We start from the raw sequence: 19,079 nt of genomic DNA, 5'->3' as shown, positions 1-19,079 counted from the left end.
CAACACAGCAACCGACATACTAGACATTCAACAGAAACTGAGTAGGTGAACCTACCTTTAAGCGACCGCAACGATTCCATGTCCATACACGCAATACCCAGCAATCAAGCAACATCTATACGCAATAATACAATCATCTATCACTACCATTCTAACCCTAACTGAAAACACAAAGACACGGATGATGATGACGACGTACCTACATGAGGAAATCTGGCAAAGGACCGCTACCTGACTCAAGCTACGCACTCCTATGGCATAAGGACCTTAAAAGGCTCCCATGGAAGGTATTTGGTGAAGGGAAGAGGAAGGGACGACATCTAGGTTTAGAAGAAAGAGGCGGAAATGATATGCGATTTTAGGAAAACACGATTATAAACCCTCGTTGGAAAGACGCTACTGGATCGAGTAACTAACGGCCCTACTCGATCGAGTATCCGAGCTACTCGATCGAGTAGCCTCTACTCTATCGAGTACCACCCACAACTCAAGACACAAGATAACTTTGGCACGTATTCCTAAGGACCATTACTGCTCCCAAGGTCAGTCAATGCTGGTCAACGGGTTCCTAAAAGGGTGGTATTACAGTCTTCCCCCCTTAAAAAGAACTTCGTCCCCGAAGTTCAACTCACCCTTCCCCAACATACCAGATACAGAAACAAGATCGACGACACCACTCTTCCGACATAGGTCACTACTCCCCAGAAATACTATCCCTCATGTCATCATCATCAACTGTCTAACACACCATACATACCGACTTCTACAACCTACCACTTGAAGTACCAACCTCCCAACATGGACCAACACAACCAACGACTACACTGCTGTTCACTACTCTTAGCCACGCACCAAGAGACTATACTTTTACTAGTACGCGACTATCAACACGAAACATGTCACATAACACAACTATGTTACCCAACGGTTCTATTCCAACGCATGACATCATAACTCTCTCTCTATGACCGTCTTTTCATAGCACATTATTCAACTTCAACATACAAATTACTCAACAAACCATACAAATTACTCAACAAACCATGAAAACAATTATAGCGTCGTGTCAGAAATGTAACAGAAATACTAGAAAACGTTATAAACAAATAACAAAATGATTGTAATATCGACCTTTTTATTTTGCGACATTACTCTTCCCCTCAAAAAGGAACTTCGTCCCCGAAGTTCACCACCGAATTATTACCCACATTACAAGAACTTACCTCTTGACATTTATCCAACAAATATAATTCCTTGTTGACATTACTCATTAGTCATACAAACATTAATTCATAAAATCATTTGCAACTTTATTCGAATAATTAGCAACAGTCACGAATGCATGCATGTATCAATTGTATATGGGAAATACGCGAATTCAGTGAAATATAACTAGTCTATTCGATCATAAATAAGGTAGGCTACTAAGCTAGTAGACTTGAGGATGTAAAATGAATGTAATGAGAACCAACTACTACTCGTACTATTCGTCACGAATCTGCATTCAAAATCCAAGCACGACTTCCAACAAATCAAATTAGCGGTTCAAACATATTACTAATCATCAACAACCATGTTAAACACCAAAACATATATGATATTAATATTAAGGCAATTTTAATTATCGAAATCTTCCTGTAACAGTACTACTCGATTGAGTATATATGGTACTCGATCGAGCTGACCCTACTCGATCGAGTAGTGATGTGACCATAATTGGCGCATATTTAGCCCCCGAATTAGCCTTGTTTCCATGCTTTTTAGTGCTTATTTGAGTCATTTCTTATCTTTAGTTCTTTGTTTTGCATATTCTTTGAGATTTTGATCCCTTGGTAGGAAAGAAGTAAGAATCTTGCATTTTCATGGCAAAACGAGACTAAATTGATCAAATTCAATGACCAAGCATCAAGGAGAGACAAGATTAGAAGGCCTTTGTACATATCATAGTAGAAGAGCAATGTTGAGGAAAGATCCTTGAGTCCCCAAGGAAATCCCCAAGGAATTTATGAAGAAAAGGGAAGAAAAGAAGAAGTTACTATGCTTTGATCGACAATCCGAGCGGATTGCCGAAGAATCCGCCCGTCCGGCCTGCCTCGCACAATCCGAGCGTCCCGGCTGAATCCGCTCGGATTCCCCCTCAACAATCCGACCGGATTCCCAGAATCCGCTCGGATTCCACCGCCCAAATCCGGCCGTCCCGACCTTATTCCGCCCGGATTTCTTCACAGCACGGATTGTCTTCTTCAAGCTACGAAAAGAGAAGCCCTTCTCTCAGAAAATATCGGGTCCTCCTTGCTCAACTTAAAAAGTGTAATTACTAGTTTAGCCCTTAGTTAACCCTAATGCATCCTCCCTAATTTTCACTATAAATACCCCATTAGGCTAATTAGAGGAGCATGTTCTTCTTATCAATAATTAGTGTAGTTAATATCAATCAAATCTCTCTTCAATATTGTAATCAAATATTAATCAAGTTTTAATCCAAGTTTTAGTTCTTTAATCTCTCTTTTGTTCATCCTTTATTTTGGGTAATTGAAGATTATTTGGGTTATTATTGGGAGATTGACAACCTCTCAATCTAGCATTCAAGTACTTCTATTATTCTTGCTTTATTATTGGAATCATTAGTAGGTATAATCTCTTAATCCCTTTTTAATTATTGTTAATTACTTTCATTTATTCATCATGTTTCATATTGTTAGTATGATTGACAACCTTGCTAGCATGATCAACATGATAATGAGTGAGTAGTCTCTTAGCTAGGGTTAATGGGTGATTAGGGGAAACCAACATGGGGAATGATTCATGCTTAAATTAATATGCTTTCATGTTTTATTTGCTTGCTTGTTTTGATCTCAACTCATGCACATGTTATATTTGATGAAATGCTAAGCCTATGAATCCTTGCATTTACTATCATCTCCTATCCTTTCAATGAGACTTGTAAGACATAACCCAACTCGAGTCTCATTAGACCATGCATGTTGTTGAGTAGGGAAGATTAAGTCGACTTGTAGGTGTTGTACAATCTAATCGATTCGGCTCCGGGACCCAAACTTTCCTAGGATTGTAAGATATAACCCAACTCAATCCATCACAACAATAATTGCTTGCTTATAATTTGAGAACATGTTTGTATGATCATATCCCATGATTCCCCTATGATCCCATGACACCCTAGTGCCTTTAATCAATTGTTTACACCCCTTTTTATTCATCTTGCTTGTTTATTTTCATTGTTATTCTAGTTTAGTAACCTTCTACATCAACCCAATTTGTGACACCCCTCAGACACCACTAGTTACAATAGAAATCTCATTTCAACTCCCGTCCCTTGGGATCCGACCTTTACTTGCCTCTTTACTAATTGTAGAGTTGCTTGTTAAGCTATAAATTGTGTTTTGATTCGACCGTGACCAACGACCACATCTTAATTTGTGAACACTTAGCGGGATCGCATCAAAAAATGGCGCCGTTGCCGGGGACGGTGTTTGTTTGACTTAGATTTCCTTTTTGTTATTAGTTGTGTCTTTCTTCGCCTTGAGGAAGTAAAACCCCTCAAGGTTTGTTCTAATTGTTTTTGAGTTGTTTGATATTTTGCATGTCTAGAAGGTTACAAAGTGATTTGTTACCTTTTGACCGTGAAATCGAAAGAACCTTGACGAACAATAGGAGACTTGTTAGGAGAAATTTGAGAGGTGTTGGTGAAGTTGTTCAACCCACTAGTGAGTTTGTCAATCCTTTCGCAATAGAAGGAGAAGAAAACCCATTACACAATACCCCACAAAATCCACCTACAATGCCAAAATTCTCGTCACACTCCGTACCCACCGAGGAGAATCTACCAAATGGTACTCCTACACCGCAACATCTCACCGGAAATTTTATTGCCAAGTCCGCCTTCATCCAACTAGTTGAGAGGAGCCAATTCGGGGGAATGCCTAGTGAGGACCCTCATTCTTATATGGAAACCTTTTGCGATTATTGTGATGCTATCTCTCAAACGGGCGTGACTCAAGACCAAATTAGATGGGTCTTATTTCCTTTTTCCTTAATCGGCACCGCAAAGCAATGGTTGAAGGGCCTTGATAAGGCCACCCTTGGAATAGATTCTTGGAAGAAGTTAGCTCTAGCTTTCTACAAAAAATTCTACCCACCGGAAAAGACCAACATGCTAAGAGCTCAAATTACGGGTTTTAAGCAAAGGGACGAAGAGTCTTTGTATGAAGCTTGGGAGCGGTTTAAAGGTATTTGTCGCTCATGTCCTCACCATGGACTTAGCGAATGGTTTTTGGTACAACAATTTTGGAATGGTTTATATGAAGATTCTAGGAACATTCTCAATATGGGATCAAATGGAATGTTCACCGAAGTTGATGACAATCAAACATGGAACAAGATTGAGGAAATGGCGGTCCATAACTCACAATATAGTAGACCTCGCAAGGCTACTAGAGGAGGAAAGCATGAAGTGGACTCCGTTACTCAATTGGGTGCTCAACTTAGTGCTCATATCGATACAATCAACTTGAAGTTTGAACAAGCTATGGCTAGACTTGAGGAAAACTCAAAATCATCGAAGCATCATGTCAATGCCATGACGGCATCCTCATTAATCCCAAGTGGGATATGTGAGAATTGTGGAACTTTGGGTCATGACCAAGGTGAATGTAGGGGAACAAATGAACAAGTGAATGCTTTCCAAGCATATAAAAGTGGTACCCCTTATTCCAACTTTTACAATGAAAACACCAAGTTCCATCCAAATCTCTCATACAAAAGCCAAAATGTTCAAAACCCTCAAACAACATACACTCCACCACCCATGAGAAACCAAAATCAAAGACCCTTTTACAATAAAAACCAAGGTTACCAAAATAAAAACCCATACAATCACCAAAATGACCAAGGTTTTGATGTCCAAAAAGCGGTCCTCCAAATGCAAAAGAATCAACAAGAATTTTTCACTCAAATGCAAAAAGATAGCCAAGCAAAAGAAACCACCATCAACAACATTCTAGCTCACACCAAGATGTTGGAAACACAATTGACTCAACTAGCATCTTCAAGCTCACAAAGACAAAAGGGGCAATTACCACCTCAAAGTAATCCCCCTAGACATGAAACGGTTAGTGCCATTCACTTGAGAAGTGGTACAAGGTATGAAGCACCGAAGAAGCAAGTTGAGGATGAAGTTGTGGAAGCTAGTGAAAAGGAAGAAATTGTGCAAAACTCCAAAGATGGAGAATCATCAAAAGAAGAAAGTTCAAAGAAAAATGAAGACAAGGCCAAAGAGAAGGAGCCCATTGTGATTAGACTTCCTTTTCCAAGTCGTCAAGCCAAGCCCAAATTTGATGATCAACTTGGAAAGTTCATGGAAATTGTGAAGAATTTAGAAGTCTCAATTCCTTTCACGGAATTAATCAATCACGTTCTGGCCTATGCGAAGTACATGAAAGATATCCTCACAAAGAAGAAGTCGATCCGGAAACTTGAGACTATCGCCTTTACTAAGGTGAGTAGTGCAATACTTCAAGGGAGTTCACCTCCAAAGTTAAAGGATCCGGGAAGCTTCTCAATACCGTGTACCATTGGCGACACGACGATCAACAAAGCCTTATGTGATCTAGGGGCTAGTGTGAGTGTTATGCCATACTCGGTAAGTAAAAGGTTGGGAATGAGAGAGCTTAAATGCACCAACATCACACTCCAAATGGCCGATAGATCGACGAAGACACCGTTAGGGATATGGGAAGATGTCCCCGTGCGAATTGGGAAGTTTTTCATCCCGGTGGACTTTGTCATTGTTGATATGGAGGAAGATTCCAACATTCCAATCATCCTAGGAAGACCTTTCCTACACACCGCCGGTGCGGTGATTGATGTGAAACATGGAGAGCTCACTCTAGAAGTGGGAGATGAAAGCATAACTTTCAATCTTGACAAGACTATGAGAGCTCCTCGTTTGCATGAACCATGTTTCATGATTGATCATTATAGCCGAAAAGATGAAAGGAAGAAATCGGAACTCCAATGGAGGAAGAAAATTGAAGATGCTCCATTCAAAGAGCAAGTGAATAGTGACAAGGAGAGCTTGCAAAGCTCATCAAAATCAACCAAGGAAGAAGAGGATGGCCTCATTGGCCAAGAGAAGAAATTGGGAGAGTTGTCTCCATCTAAGCAAGAGATTTTCAATGATCAACTCAATGAAGTTTGTGGTCTTTGGGACGACGAATTTGAAGGGATTTTTAATCCCTACATTGGACATGCCATCGATCATGATCAACAACAAGGGCCACGGTCTATTGAGGACCTCTACCATGATAATGAACAAGCTTTTGATTACTTCTTCAAGGTGTTGAGCAACATCAACAACACCTTGAACATGCCCCCTTGACATCTCATCAAGAATGAGAGTTTGGTGGAGTCCTCCCTAAACCACCACTTGTAAATATTTCTAACTCCCTAACTTACATTTCAATTCTTGTATTGCATTTTTGTCATTTTTGGATTTGTATTTACTTTGATCAAAATAATTGTCATGCTTGAGAGAAGTGAGGGAGGGACTAACAATTTCAATTGATGTGTAGTGCTTTACCTTAGTGTGGGGATGACAATTGCCTAGGCTATCTATGCCTTAGTAGTGCCCCCACAATGAAGAACACAAGACTTGAAGAAAGAATGAAAGAATGATAAAGGGAATGCGTGCACGGGTGGAATCGAATCCGTGTACATAGGGAAGAATCCGAGCGGATTCCCAAGAATCCGCCCGTCTTATGCAATCCGAGCGTCCTGCGAAAAGACGCCCGTCTTGAATCGAGCTGAATTTTGAAATTTTCTTGATCATTAAAGAATCCGAGCGGATTCCCGAAAATCCGCCCGTCTTGAAGAATCCGTCCGTCCAGGGAAAAAGACGCCCGTCTTTGCAACGAGGAAAACAAGCAAATTTCTCTCGGGCCAAATCCGTCCGTCTTTGAAGAAATCCGCCCGTCCCGTGTTCAGCAAATCCGAGCGGATTGTACCAAATCCGCCCGTCTTTAGGCGAGTTTTTGCAAAGGTAGAAGAAGCAGAATCCGCACGGATTGAGCCTAATCCGCACGGATTGCCTCTGCAGTTTTGAAATTTTCGGCCTCTTTAAAACCCCTCCCACCTTCATTCATTCATTCATTCATTCATAAACACTACCCACAACATCAAAACCCTCATCCTCTCCATCATAAAAACAAAAACCCTCAACAACATTCACAAAAACAAATCAAACCATCCTTCCAACAACAAATTAATCACTCCATCTTCAACAAAAATCAAAACCAAGAACAAAATCTTCAACCTTTGAGTCGATTTTTGTTTTCATAAAGGCAAAGCCTTTCACCTTCAAATCGATTTGGGCATACTACAAATTGAAGATTTTTCACTCTTTTCTTGGTTAAGCTCATCAATGGCAAGGACTATGGGTGCAACAAAGGCAACAAAGGCACCAAAGGCTAAGGCACTCTCACAAAGGCAAAAGGCTCTTCAAACAAAGAAAGCTTTGGCTATGGTGGTGGCAACACCAAACTTGGAAGTGCAACAACAACAACAACCTTCTATGGGACCATCAACATCTTCTACTCCGGTAATTAATCAACTTTTGCATTATCCGGAGGTAACTTTTATTTCCGATACCCATAGAAATACCTTTGTCAAGTTTGCTATGAAATCATTACAATCCACCAAATTCATATGTGAAGATACCTTGGAAAAATTGGGTGTTCTTGAACAAACAAAAGCCTTTTTCAAAGCCATGGGGTTGAAGAAATTGTTTGAAACAAAGGAATTGACATACCCCTCCCTTGTCTTGGAATTTTTAAGTTCTTTGAAAGTCACCAAAGTTGAGAATAGAGAAAATCTCGAGTTTCGTCTAGCTAATGTTAGTAGACGCATTACCTTTACGGAATTAGGTGAAATTTTGGGTCTTAGTGATGAATCGAGTTATCTTAAGCATTATGGAAAGTATGACCCCGAGCCTCTTTGGGAAGCAATCTCCGGGAAGAAATTTGAGGATTTTCATGCATGTCGTGCTCTTTTGGTCCATCATCCGGGCATAAGAGTATGGCACAAGGTTGTGGGAAATACCATAATTGCTAGGAAAGACACCAATCATTTCACAAGACTCGATTTTATTCTCCTTGAATCGGCTTTGAATATCGGAAGAATTCACACCAAGCCTTACAATTCTTTGAGGCTATTGGTTGATAGATGGCTTAATGTTGATAATGGGAAGAAGGGCACGACCGTTATTGTCAATGGCGGCCTAGTCACGGTCCTAGCTAAGCACTTTGATCCTAATTTCAATAAGGACAAGAAGTACAAAGCAAAGGAAGGTGGCCATCTTATTGATATGCATATTATGATTCACAAGTTCAAGTGGGTTGCCCATAACCCCCTTGACACTAAGTATGGATGGCTAACTAGTGAAGCTAGATCGTTCACCTTGCCCTTGGAGATTTGTCGCCTAAGCGTCCACCGGACCAATTATCTACTTCCCCTTTCCGAAGAAGCCGAGTATATCATTCAACAACAAAAGGGTGATATTGAAACCCCCTCCTCTTCCATTGTCATACCACCTTACCCCTTTGAGTATGAAGAGTTCAAGCCGGAAGGAATTGAAATTGGGAAAGACTATGTGACTCTTCTCATGCAAGCAATGCACAAGCAAGCCCATGAAGATCGGAAAAATGCGTATTTGGCTCAATATCCACCCCTCCTACATCTAGCTAGGCAAGGACTCCTTGATCCATCTTGTCCTTTGCCTAGTTGGGCGGATAGAGAAGTCTTATTTCCGGGTGCATCTAGGGACGTGGTGGGAGACAATGAGGTTGTTGGAAATGATGAAGAAGTTGATGATAATATTGAGGAAGATGCGAGTGAAGATGGAGAAAGAAATGGTGAAGATGATGATGAGCAAGATGAGGAAGAAAGTGAATAAGCAAATGACAAGGAAAGTGGCAATGTGTCCACTTCCCATGAGGGAAGTGGTGATGATGATAGCATGATGGAAGACTAGCAAGCCTTGGAGACTCCTACACTCCCATGGTTTGTCTATATCTCTTTGTATTTTATTTTATTTTGATCATTGTTGGTTTAGTCCTAGCAACATCAAAGGACTCACACCTCGGTACCATTGAGGTGTTCTTATTTTATTGTTCCCATTTGTAAAATCCAAAATGACAAACTAGTTTCATGCATAGCATAGTGTGTGCATGAACTATACCCATCCTTTGACATTAGCAATAGTGTCTCACTCGGTTTGGGGAAGTTAATGCATACGCAACGGGAGGTAATCTAAATTATCCTCTTCGTCATAACAAAAACCATGCATCATGTAGTGTAGCTTAGTATAGAATTGCATTTAGTATAGAAATCATGCATCATCTTTGCATAATTTCCATCATTTTGGCCATTGAGGACAATGCTCATATTAGTGTGGGGATGGGAATTCTAACATTTAACTCTTATTCAAAAACATAAAAATTGAAAAATTTCAAAAATCATAAAAATTGAAAAAATTGAAAACCCAAAAACAAGTTCATTTCCTTTGTATATATTGTCTTGTATATATTGTGTTTGTTTTATCCTTGTTCACATTGATTGACTACGCCACATCCGAGACATGAGGATATTGAAGACCGCATGGTATGATCTTTCCAATCTCCTTTTTCCTCTTTATGTTAATGACTATGTGGCTTTATTTTGATTGATGCGGTATAATAATGTGAATCTAGGACTTGCATTTAGTTTATATGTCATATTAGTTGGTAGAATCATATGCATTAGGATGTTTATATGTTAGTTGCATCATGGCATGTAGTTTACATGTTAGAAAATTTTGCGAAACCGTCTACTTGGGAAGCTTGACAAATGTATATAGGCCCTAGTAGATGCCTTTTGTTCTTAAGACTTTGCTTGTTAGAATGCTTGTAAAACACCCTAGGATGTGTCATGCTAGTATCCTTTGACCCATGGTTTAAGGCCGAGTCAAGAGTACCTTGTGGTGTGATAACTCCTTGGCTACCGTTTATTCCAAGGTGACCCTTGAAACCATGCAACCATCATTCATCCATGTTCTACCATACATTTTGTCAACAAAAGGGAATGGGCACAAAAACAAATCAATTTGAGTTCAATGAAATGAAAAATGAAAGAAAGTTTGCAAAATGCATCAAAAGAAAAGAGGAGCAAAAATAGAACTCCTAAGCTTCAAATACAAGGCACCCTCGTTAATAATTGGGGTGACTTTGAAAATGTTCAAAAAGAAATGCAAAAAAGTTGTCAAGTATTGAAATGCCAAAAATCAAAAAGAAATGGCAAAGAAAGTGTTCTCAAATGTCAAATGCCACAAGAAATTGGGGGGAAAAACAAAAACAAAAGCAAACTCCCAAAAGTGAAACTCAAAATATCTATTGATCCCTTTATCCATCATATCCATTTTTGTGCATGGTAGAGAGGGGACGACCCTTCTTCTTGTCTAGGCAAGAGGGGGAATTCCGCGATCCTCCAGTGTTTATAACACCATAGGGAGTCTACTCTTGACAAAAGCATTTAACGATTGAGGACAAAGGTACCCTAGCTTGACACAACTTGGAGGTGATTTATTGGTATCCTTCTAGGCTTAGTAGTTTGAACAAATTGCATCTATGAAGGATTGTGTACCCTTGAATTGCTTCCCTTGTAGATAATTTCCGCCACTTAGATGAGGAAAGTGGCTATTCTTTTTGTAGATGCATCCATTATGTGTTTTTGTGTGATTAATGTTTGGATGTGTCGCCATTTTGGCAAGACCCACCTTGCCTTGCAAGAAGGCATCCTACCTCATGGTTGTCTTGTTGTGAGTTGAAGGGGCGGAGTGAGACCCGCTAATTGTCTCATATCGGCTATATTATTAGTGTAGGTTAGTATTGGTCCTAGTCTTTGTCACCTCTTTACTCGGGACGAGCAAAGGTTCGGTTTGGGGATATTTGATGTGACCATAATTGGCGCATATTTAGCCTCCGAATTAGCCTTGTTTCCATGCTTTTTAGTGCTTATTTGGGTCATTTCTTATCTTTAGTTCTTTGTTTTGCATATTCTTAGAGATTTTGATCCCTTGGTAGGAAAGAAGTAAGAATCTTGCATTTTCATGGCAAAACGAGACTAAATTGATCAAATTCAATGACCAAGCATCAAGGAGAGACAAGATTAGAAGGCCTTTGTACATATCATAGTAGAAGAGCAATGTTGAGGAAAGATCCTTGAGTCCCCAAGGAAATCCCCAAGGAATTTATGAAGAAAAGGGAAGAAAAGAAGAAGTTACTATGTCGATCGACAATCCGAGCGGATTGCCAAAGAAATCCGCCCGTCCGGCCTCTCGCACAATCCGAGCGTCCCCAGCTGAATCCGCTCGGATTTCCCCTCAACAATCCGTCCGGATTCCCCAGAATCCGCTCGGATTCCACCGCCAAATCCGGCCGTCCCGACCTTATTCCGCCCGGATTTCTTCACAAAGACGGATTGTCTTCTTCAAGCTACGAAAAGAGAAGCCCTTCTCTCGAAAAATATCGGGTCCTCCTTGCTCAACTTAAAAAGTGTAATTACTAGTTTAGCCCTTAGTTAACCCTAATGCATCCTCCCTAATTTTCACTATAAATACCCCATTAGGCTAATTAGAGGAGCATGTTCTTCTTATCAATAATTAGTGTAGTTAATATCAATCAAATCTCTCTTCAATATTGTAATCAAATATTAATCAAGTTTTAATCCAAGTTTTAGTTCTTTAATCTCTCTTTTGTTCATCCTTTATTTTGGGTAATTGAAGATTATTTGGGTTATTATTGGGAGATTGACAACCTCTCAATCTAGCATTCAAGTACTTCTATTATTCTTGCTTTATTATTGGAATCATTAGTAGGTATAATCTCTTAATCCCTTTTTAATTATTGTTAATTACTTTCATTTATTCATCATGTTTCATATTGTTAGTATGATTGACAACCTTGCTAGCATGATCAACATGATAATGAGTGAGTAGTCTCTTAGCTAGGGTTAATGGGTGATTAGGGGAAACCAACATGGGGAATGATTCATGCTTAAATTAATATGCTTTCATGTTTTATTTGCTTGCTTGTTTTGATCTCAACTCATGCACATGTTATATTTGATGAAATGCTAAGCCTATGAATCCTTGCATTTACTATCATCTCCTATCCTTTCAATGAGACTTGTAAGACATAACCCAACTCGAGTCTCATTAGACCATGCATGTTGTTGAGTAGGGAAGATTAAGTCGACTTGTAGGTGTTGTACAATCTAATCGATTCGGCTCCGGGACCCAAACTTTCCTAGGATTGTAAGATATAACCCAACTCAATCCATCACAACAATAATTGCTTGCTTATAATTTGAGAACATGTTTGTATGATCATATCCCATGATTCCCCTATGATCCCATGACACCCTAGTGCCTTTAATCAATTGTTTACACCCCTTTTTATTCATCTTGCTTGTTTATTTTCATTGTTATTCTAGTTTAGTAACCTTCTACATCAACCCAATTTGTGACACCCCTTAGAAACCACTAGTTACAATAGAAATCTCATTTCAACTCCCGTCCCTTGGGATCCGACCTTTACTTGCCTCTTTACTAATTGTAGAGTTGCTTGTTAAGCTATAAATTGTGTTTTGATTCGACCGTGACCAACGACCACATCTTAATTTGTGAACACTTAGCGGGATCGCATCAAGTAGCCTAAGATCAGAATGCTTTTTACCTACCATACCTGCAGCTACTCGATCGAGTGAGGGGCACTCGGTCGAGTGGCCACAGGTCAAAACTCCTCGAAATCTTCTTGTTTCAACACAAAACGAATATATATATATACGCGAGTCGGGATGATAACCCGACCCCAAGTCCCACAAACAAGTCTTAACACAGCAAGTACGGCCTTATGGCCAACATACAACCAAACCTGATAAGTACGAAGAGCGAAAGTCCAAACAACGCAAACTAATATCCAACGCAACCATGAACAAAGATAAGAAAAAGGAGTATCACTCCTGATGCTGCTGCTCATCCATCATCTCATCTCCATCACCACCCGAGGTACATGCCCCTGAAGCCCCAAGACCCGCACCATCCCCTGCTCCAACCTCTGGACTCTCAAACCATGGGGTCAAACCGCCAAAAGCAAAGGACTGTGGTGTCCCCCACGCGGACATGTCCGCCCCGTAAGAGTGGAAAACTCCACTGTAGTCCCCAACTCGGCTCCACCACACTGGATGTGGTCCCTCGGTCCCAATACCCTGAGTATATGCCATCTCGTGCATGTTCCGGAGCGTCAAAGTAGAGGACACTCTCTCGGCTAAGTAGCTTGAACGTGTCTCTAGGGTATCGAGGTAGGGATAGCAAGGAAATGGGTGCTGCGGTGGTGCTGCTGGCCGTGGTCGGGTCTCAGCCGTCCTCTCCCTCACCCGACGTGGTCCTCTCCCCAACCTGGGTCTATCCTCCACCGCTCTCACATTCTCCCCCTTTCTCGGCTCGGGCATAACCTGAAGGCTCGTATCATCAATGAAGTATGTCTGTGTCGGACGAGGTGCATCCTCATCCTCCACCTCATCAGAATCAACCGCATCCAAAGGCTCAGTCGCTGGTGTGACACCCTCATTCATTGCGGAAAAGTAAACACGTAATTCTAGAATAAAACTGCATGGATATGTTTGTAATAGGTTCATTTGGGTAAAAACCTGTAATTTTTAAAACCTGAACCTGTTATAAAGATATCCAAATTGAAAGGTGTCAAAACATACAAGGTCTAAATAGAAGTTTCATAACATAACCATCGCTAAAGTCGCTAATAGCAAAGTTATACAACCAAATTTAAAGAGGGAGACATATGTCCCTAAAATGTATGTGACATAAAAACTCGTATAAGAGTCTCTATAAATAAAACCAAATCTAAGTAAGTCCCAAGGTTACTTTGCTCGCTAGCTCGTCCATGAACCCCATATAAGCATCACCATATCTGTCGATCGCATTTTATACAAATACGAAAGCCACAGTCAGTGGGGAGTAACTCCGAGTTCTCCCAGCCACGAAATGTCATAATTAATATAACATGTAAACATAAGAATATGAATATGAATAACACATAGCCTTAGCATATAGATGCTATACAATCGTGCTTATCATGTGAACAACAATATAACAACACATAGTCCTAGCATGTGAATACTAGACCGACTCATACTACACTATCATGTGAATCACATAACATCCAGGAATCCAAACTCTATCAACCATAGCCGGCTTGCATCTCACCTTCTATGATTCATAGAATCATCAAACAAGAAAGGACAATATATCTAGAGACAGGCATAAGTTCTTAGTACAAATCAATAGTCACTCAGAACTCGAGTCTATACCACGAGGTAAGGTAAACACCCTAGTCCTAAACTTGCGCAGACCTAGCGACATGCGGAAAACTACCGCATCCAAGACCCATGATAACAACACATGAGTACCCCTAAGGAGTCCACCAAAGGGTTGGCTAGTACTTAAGCTGACTACATACTTCTAAGAGTACGTCAGGAAGTCATACCCTAACTTGGATATAAACCCACCAAGCTAAGACACAAAGGCTATTAAGCGGTGAACATACACTCATCAAAGACTATAAGGGCCTATCTATGACGATGGTCTAAGATACCAACACCACACAAGACAAGTAGGACACCTACTTAACCATAAGAGGGGCAAAGAGTCCAAACTTGCACACACAAATGATCATACACACCCTAGCATATGAAAGGCTACGCAAGAGCATATTCAGCTGACAATCCAACAATATCTCCAATATCAATAATAATCCAAATTCCAGCTAACCAACAGTACCATAATCCATGAGAACAAGCTAAAATGGCAAAAAGGCAACAAGACTCAAGCATAAGGCATCCAAAGCATCCAACAACCAACATGTGAAATGATAATTACAAATATCAAGGCATAACATAAAACATCCAATAACAACCAATCTCACCTCAAAGACAAACCCTCGACCCGAGTCCCGCGACGGGTCATCGGTCAAATCGAGGCTGACCGGTTTAAACCTAGTTTGACCAAACTCGTTCGGTCAATCTGGCCCAACTCAGAGTCTTGGCCTACTTTGGCCCAAATCACAAAATTCATCACAGTATCATTCTCATGCCATTTCCAATTTCTATCATGTGAAAAACTATCACCATAAGGAAATATATTCCAACTTACAAAATATCCAATTCAATTAAATTCTCGCATAATAATGATTACCCACATGCCAAAAATACCAAAATACATAAATACGCAAACAAAAGACACAAAACATCAAACAATAGACCCAAGACCCAACCCAAAGTGACGGGTCAAAGTTCGGGCCGGACCCACCGGGCCTGCCGAGCCTGCCGCGCCCTTTTACGGGCTGTTTTGGGCGGTTTTTCCGCCCCTTTTCCCTTTTTCCTACCAAAATCCGTTTCAAGCTCAATTTAATACCGTCTCAAGCAACAATCAACAATACCCATTTCGTTTCAATACTCAAGTATATGAAATAATCACAAATTAGTAAACTTTAACCACACAAGTCATGTGAAAAACGAAACTAACACACTATCAATCACCTAAACACTTAACAAACAACAAACACAACATCTATGTGACATTAAATCATTGAGTAACTCAGAATAGTTACCTTAAGCTAGCAAAGAGACAAGTAATAACTTGAGAAAGCTTTTAAAACCCAAAATTACTCTTCATCTTCAACCACATATGAGTCACCTAACTCATCTTCAAATTCTTCACCTATAAGAACAACAAAAACACAATTATTAAGCTTAAATTCGAAACCCTAAAAAGATAAGACCCGAAACAAAATTGGGGGAAATGAAAATAAAGCTTACTAGTAGATGAGGATTGAAGAGAGAATTCCAAATATATAAGTTTTATGCAAATTGGTGGAGAAATGAAGGATTTATGGTGGTTTTAGGGATTGTAAGGAGGTTATTTTGAGAGAAATTTGGTGTTTGAGAGAAGGAAGAGAGAGAGTGAATTATGGAGGAAATGAAAATTGAAAGATGAGGCAAATAAAGGGGGGGGGGGGGGGGGTCCAAATGGCATGGGAAGGGTTGTCAATTGTTTACATTTTGGGTTTGCTTCGACGGTAATTAGAAATATTCGTTGAACGCGATTTCCGAAAATATTAAAGTTTTTAAACACGATTTTACTAAAAGATTAAGTACTCATATGCCCAATATCCAAACTCGTTCACCCGACGACCATAAGAAATGGGAAAATCCCAATATTACGACTTTTATCAGAAATCTATTTTATCAAAGTAAAAGGGTTAAATATAGTTTAAATTACTTTTAAACATTTCTAAACTATCAAAAGTGATTACATTACTTCAAACTAAAATAAAATTATATTTTATCAAATTATTATTGATACGTGCATATTCTATACACTTTATCTGTGGTTTTGGCACGTGTTTCTATGCATAATTGTTAGCTTAAGGCTACTATTTCTCCCGAAATAGTTTACTTTGCATTTTCTATGATTTATTGTAGGAATGAGTGGAAGTAAGCTAAATCAAGCCTAATTCGTCCTCCGGAGGCAACTTCAAGGAAGCCCAGAAGAAGGAGAGTCGTACTCACTCACCTCGGGATGCGTGCATTGGAGTGAGGAGCTGTTTTTGAAGAAAAGAAGTGTTTCTACACAGCACCATCAGTCGATCGACTATGCTGTAAGGTCGATCGACCACTGAAGCTCATCAGACGCTACTGTTCCGCATTAACCAGTCGATCGACCACGCTGACCGGTCGATCTTTCAGTATCTTTTTATCAGTAGAACGCAGCAACTTTTAGGTTATGTTTTTCATTATTGCAAAACTCAGTTTTTAGATCTAGCTTGGCAGACGGAAACCTATAGGTTTTCGATACTTTGTTCTTGAATTCAGTTAGTAAGTTTTTATGCAATTCCTTTCTTCTTTAAATTCTTGTTGTTTCAATTCTTGTTTTATCAATTTAATTCCAGAAATTCATCTCTTGTTCCTTGTTTTTTATTTAGATTCAATCATGTCAATCTTGTTCTTTGTTATCAATTTAGCAATTGTTTTAGTTTTAGTTATGCGTAGCTAATTGTTTTGATTGGGAATGAGGTGAACCATGGCATAAATTAGGATTGTTTGTTAGCATGAATTCTACCATTTGGATTTTGTCGTCTGTTGATATGCCCTTTTTGCTAGATTGAAAGATTAGTAATTAGAACTATCATTAGATTGGAATTTCTCTTGAGTGAAAGCTTTGAGAAATTCCGGGGAATTAGAAGACCACAAGGTTAATTTGAGCATAGATCGAAAAGCTTGCTTAAACTCCCTGAGACCGTATTTTAGGAGTTCCGCTACCTTATTGTCCTGACCATTGCCGTGGTGAACCGAATTTCCCGATCCCCTTTTTATCTTGTTGAGAAATTTCATTTAGCACTTAGTCAATTTAGTCAACCAATCTCAAAACCCCCCAATTAATTGTTACTTTATTAGACTGAAAAATAGCAAACAAAATCAACCTTGTCTCTCTGTGGTTCGACCCTTACTATCACTAGCTATAGTTTTAGTTTGGAATTATAAATTTAATTTTGATACAAAACGACGGTATCAAATTTTGGCGCCGTTGCCGGGGAGACGGTGTAATACTGTTTGCTTTATTTTAGTTTATTTTTCTTGTCTCAAGGAACTTTTGTTCCTTGAGGCCGTTGCTTACCTTTGCTTCTAATTTTGCTTTTGCACAGTTAGAAGACAGGTTTTTGAGAGGAAGACTTGAGTACTCTCATTTTGGCAATTATGGCTACAATATTTGATAATCTACAGCCAAAGGAACACCATATTCCAAAGGGGCACCAGTTACCTACCCCTACTACGGGTAGCTTCGAATTTCGTTCCTCTTATATTGATTTAGTGGAGCGAAATCAGTTTGCTGGTTTACCAAATGAGGACCCCTTGAAGCATATGGAGATTTTCATAGACTACTGCTGTTCCATACCTATACCAGCTGGGGTGACTCAGGATGAAGTAAAGGGGTTGATGTTCTTATACTCCTTGAAGGATTCAGCGCGAGATTGGTACCGCTACCTTGATAGGGTAGCAACTGGAGTCACGGACTGGACATCTCTAGCATTAGCCTTCTACAAGAAGTACTTCCCACTTTCAAAGACTGACGCCTTGAGAAGTAAAATCACAAGTTTCCAGCAAGGAGCCGATGAGGATTTTTGTGAAGCATGGGGACGTTTCAAAAGTTTGGTCCGAGCTGTCCCTCACCATGGCTTCCAAAGAATGGTATCTTTGCAACCTATTTTATAATGCTCTATATGATGATTATAAGGTCATCCCGGATGCGAGATGCTAATGGCGGTTCCAAAACAATACCGGTCAGAATAAAGGTTGGAACACTATTGAGGAGATGGCGGTCCATAGAGCCGAGTTTGGAAGTTCACGTGGAAAGTCACGAAAGCAAAGTGATGAAATGAGTGCCGTTGTGACACTTATAACTTCTATTACTGCCCGTCTCGAGAAGCTCGAGATTTCTGAAGCTTCCAAGGAGAAAGTTGAAATACCTGTTCAAAACTCAGATGAGATCGAGAAGTTGAGAGAGATGGTCCAACTCCTTTTGGTTCAAGTGGCGAATATGGAAGCAGTCGGGATTGGGTCCTCAAAGAATTTTGTGAAGCAATTGGAGAATATGGAGGCTAAGCAAGTTGCTAATTCTTCAAGCAAATGTGAAGGGCCGGTTGAGACGATTAATGCCATTAATCTCAGAAGTGGCTTCTCTTATGAAAGTCCCGACGAGCCAAAGGAAGACTCGGAAAATGATGAAGAAGCTCGTTTAAATTCTCGTGCAAAACGAGCTCAATTGCCGATTTCCGTCGATCGACCAACATTGTCGATCGATCGATCAAGTGTCGAGATAAAATAGTTTCGATCGAAACTATTCACACCAAAGACATCGATCGATGATCGACCAACATAGTCAGTCGATCGACTGG

At 39.9% G+C, this 19,079-nt stretch overlaps 1 protein-coding gene and 2 non-coding genes across 3 annotated transcripts in view; 1 reads left to right on the top strand and 2 right to left on the bottom strand.

The window, feature by feature from the left end:
- Positions 1-19,079, top strand: part of LOC141620104 (uncharacterized) — a 29,426-nt gene that overhangs the window by 4,402 nt on the left and 5,945 nt on the right. The window lies entirely within an intron of this gene.
- On the bottom strand, positions 4,172-4,278 carry LOC141624569 (small nucleolar RNA R71). Its single transcript, XR_012534375.1, has one exon. It is a non-coding gene; the product is annotated as a small nucleolar RNA R71 (small nucleolar RNA).
- LOC141625081 (small nucleolar RNA R71) lies at positions 18,254-18,362 on the bottom strand. Its single transcript, XR_012534877.1, has one exon. It is a non-coding gene; the product is annotated as a small nucleolar RNA R71 (small nucleolar RNA).

This window comes from Silene latifolia, chromosome X, assembly GCF_048544455.1.
Source record: "Silene latifolia isolate original U9 population chromosome X, ASM4854445v1, whole genome shotgun sequence".
NCBI classification, from domain to species: Eukaryota; Viridiplantae; Streptophyta; class Magnoliopsida; order Caryophyllales; family Caryophyllaceae; genus Silene; species Silene latifolia.
Note: the sequence above shows the minus strand (reverse complement) of the source record. Positions and strands in the feature narration are given on the sequence as shown.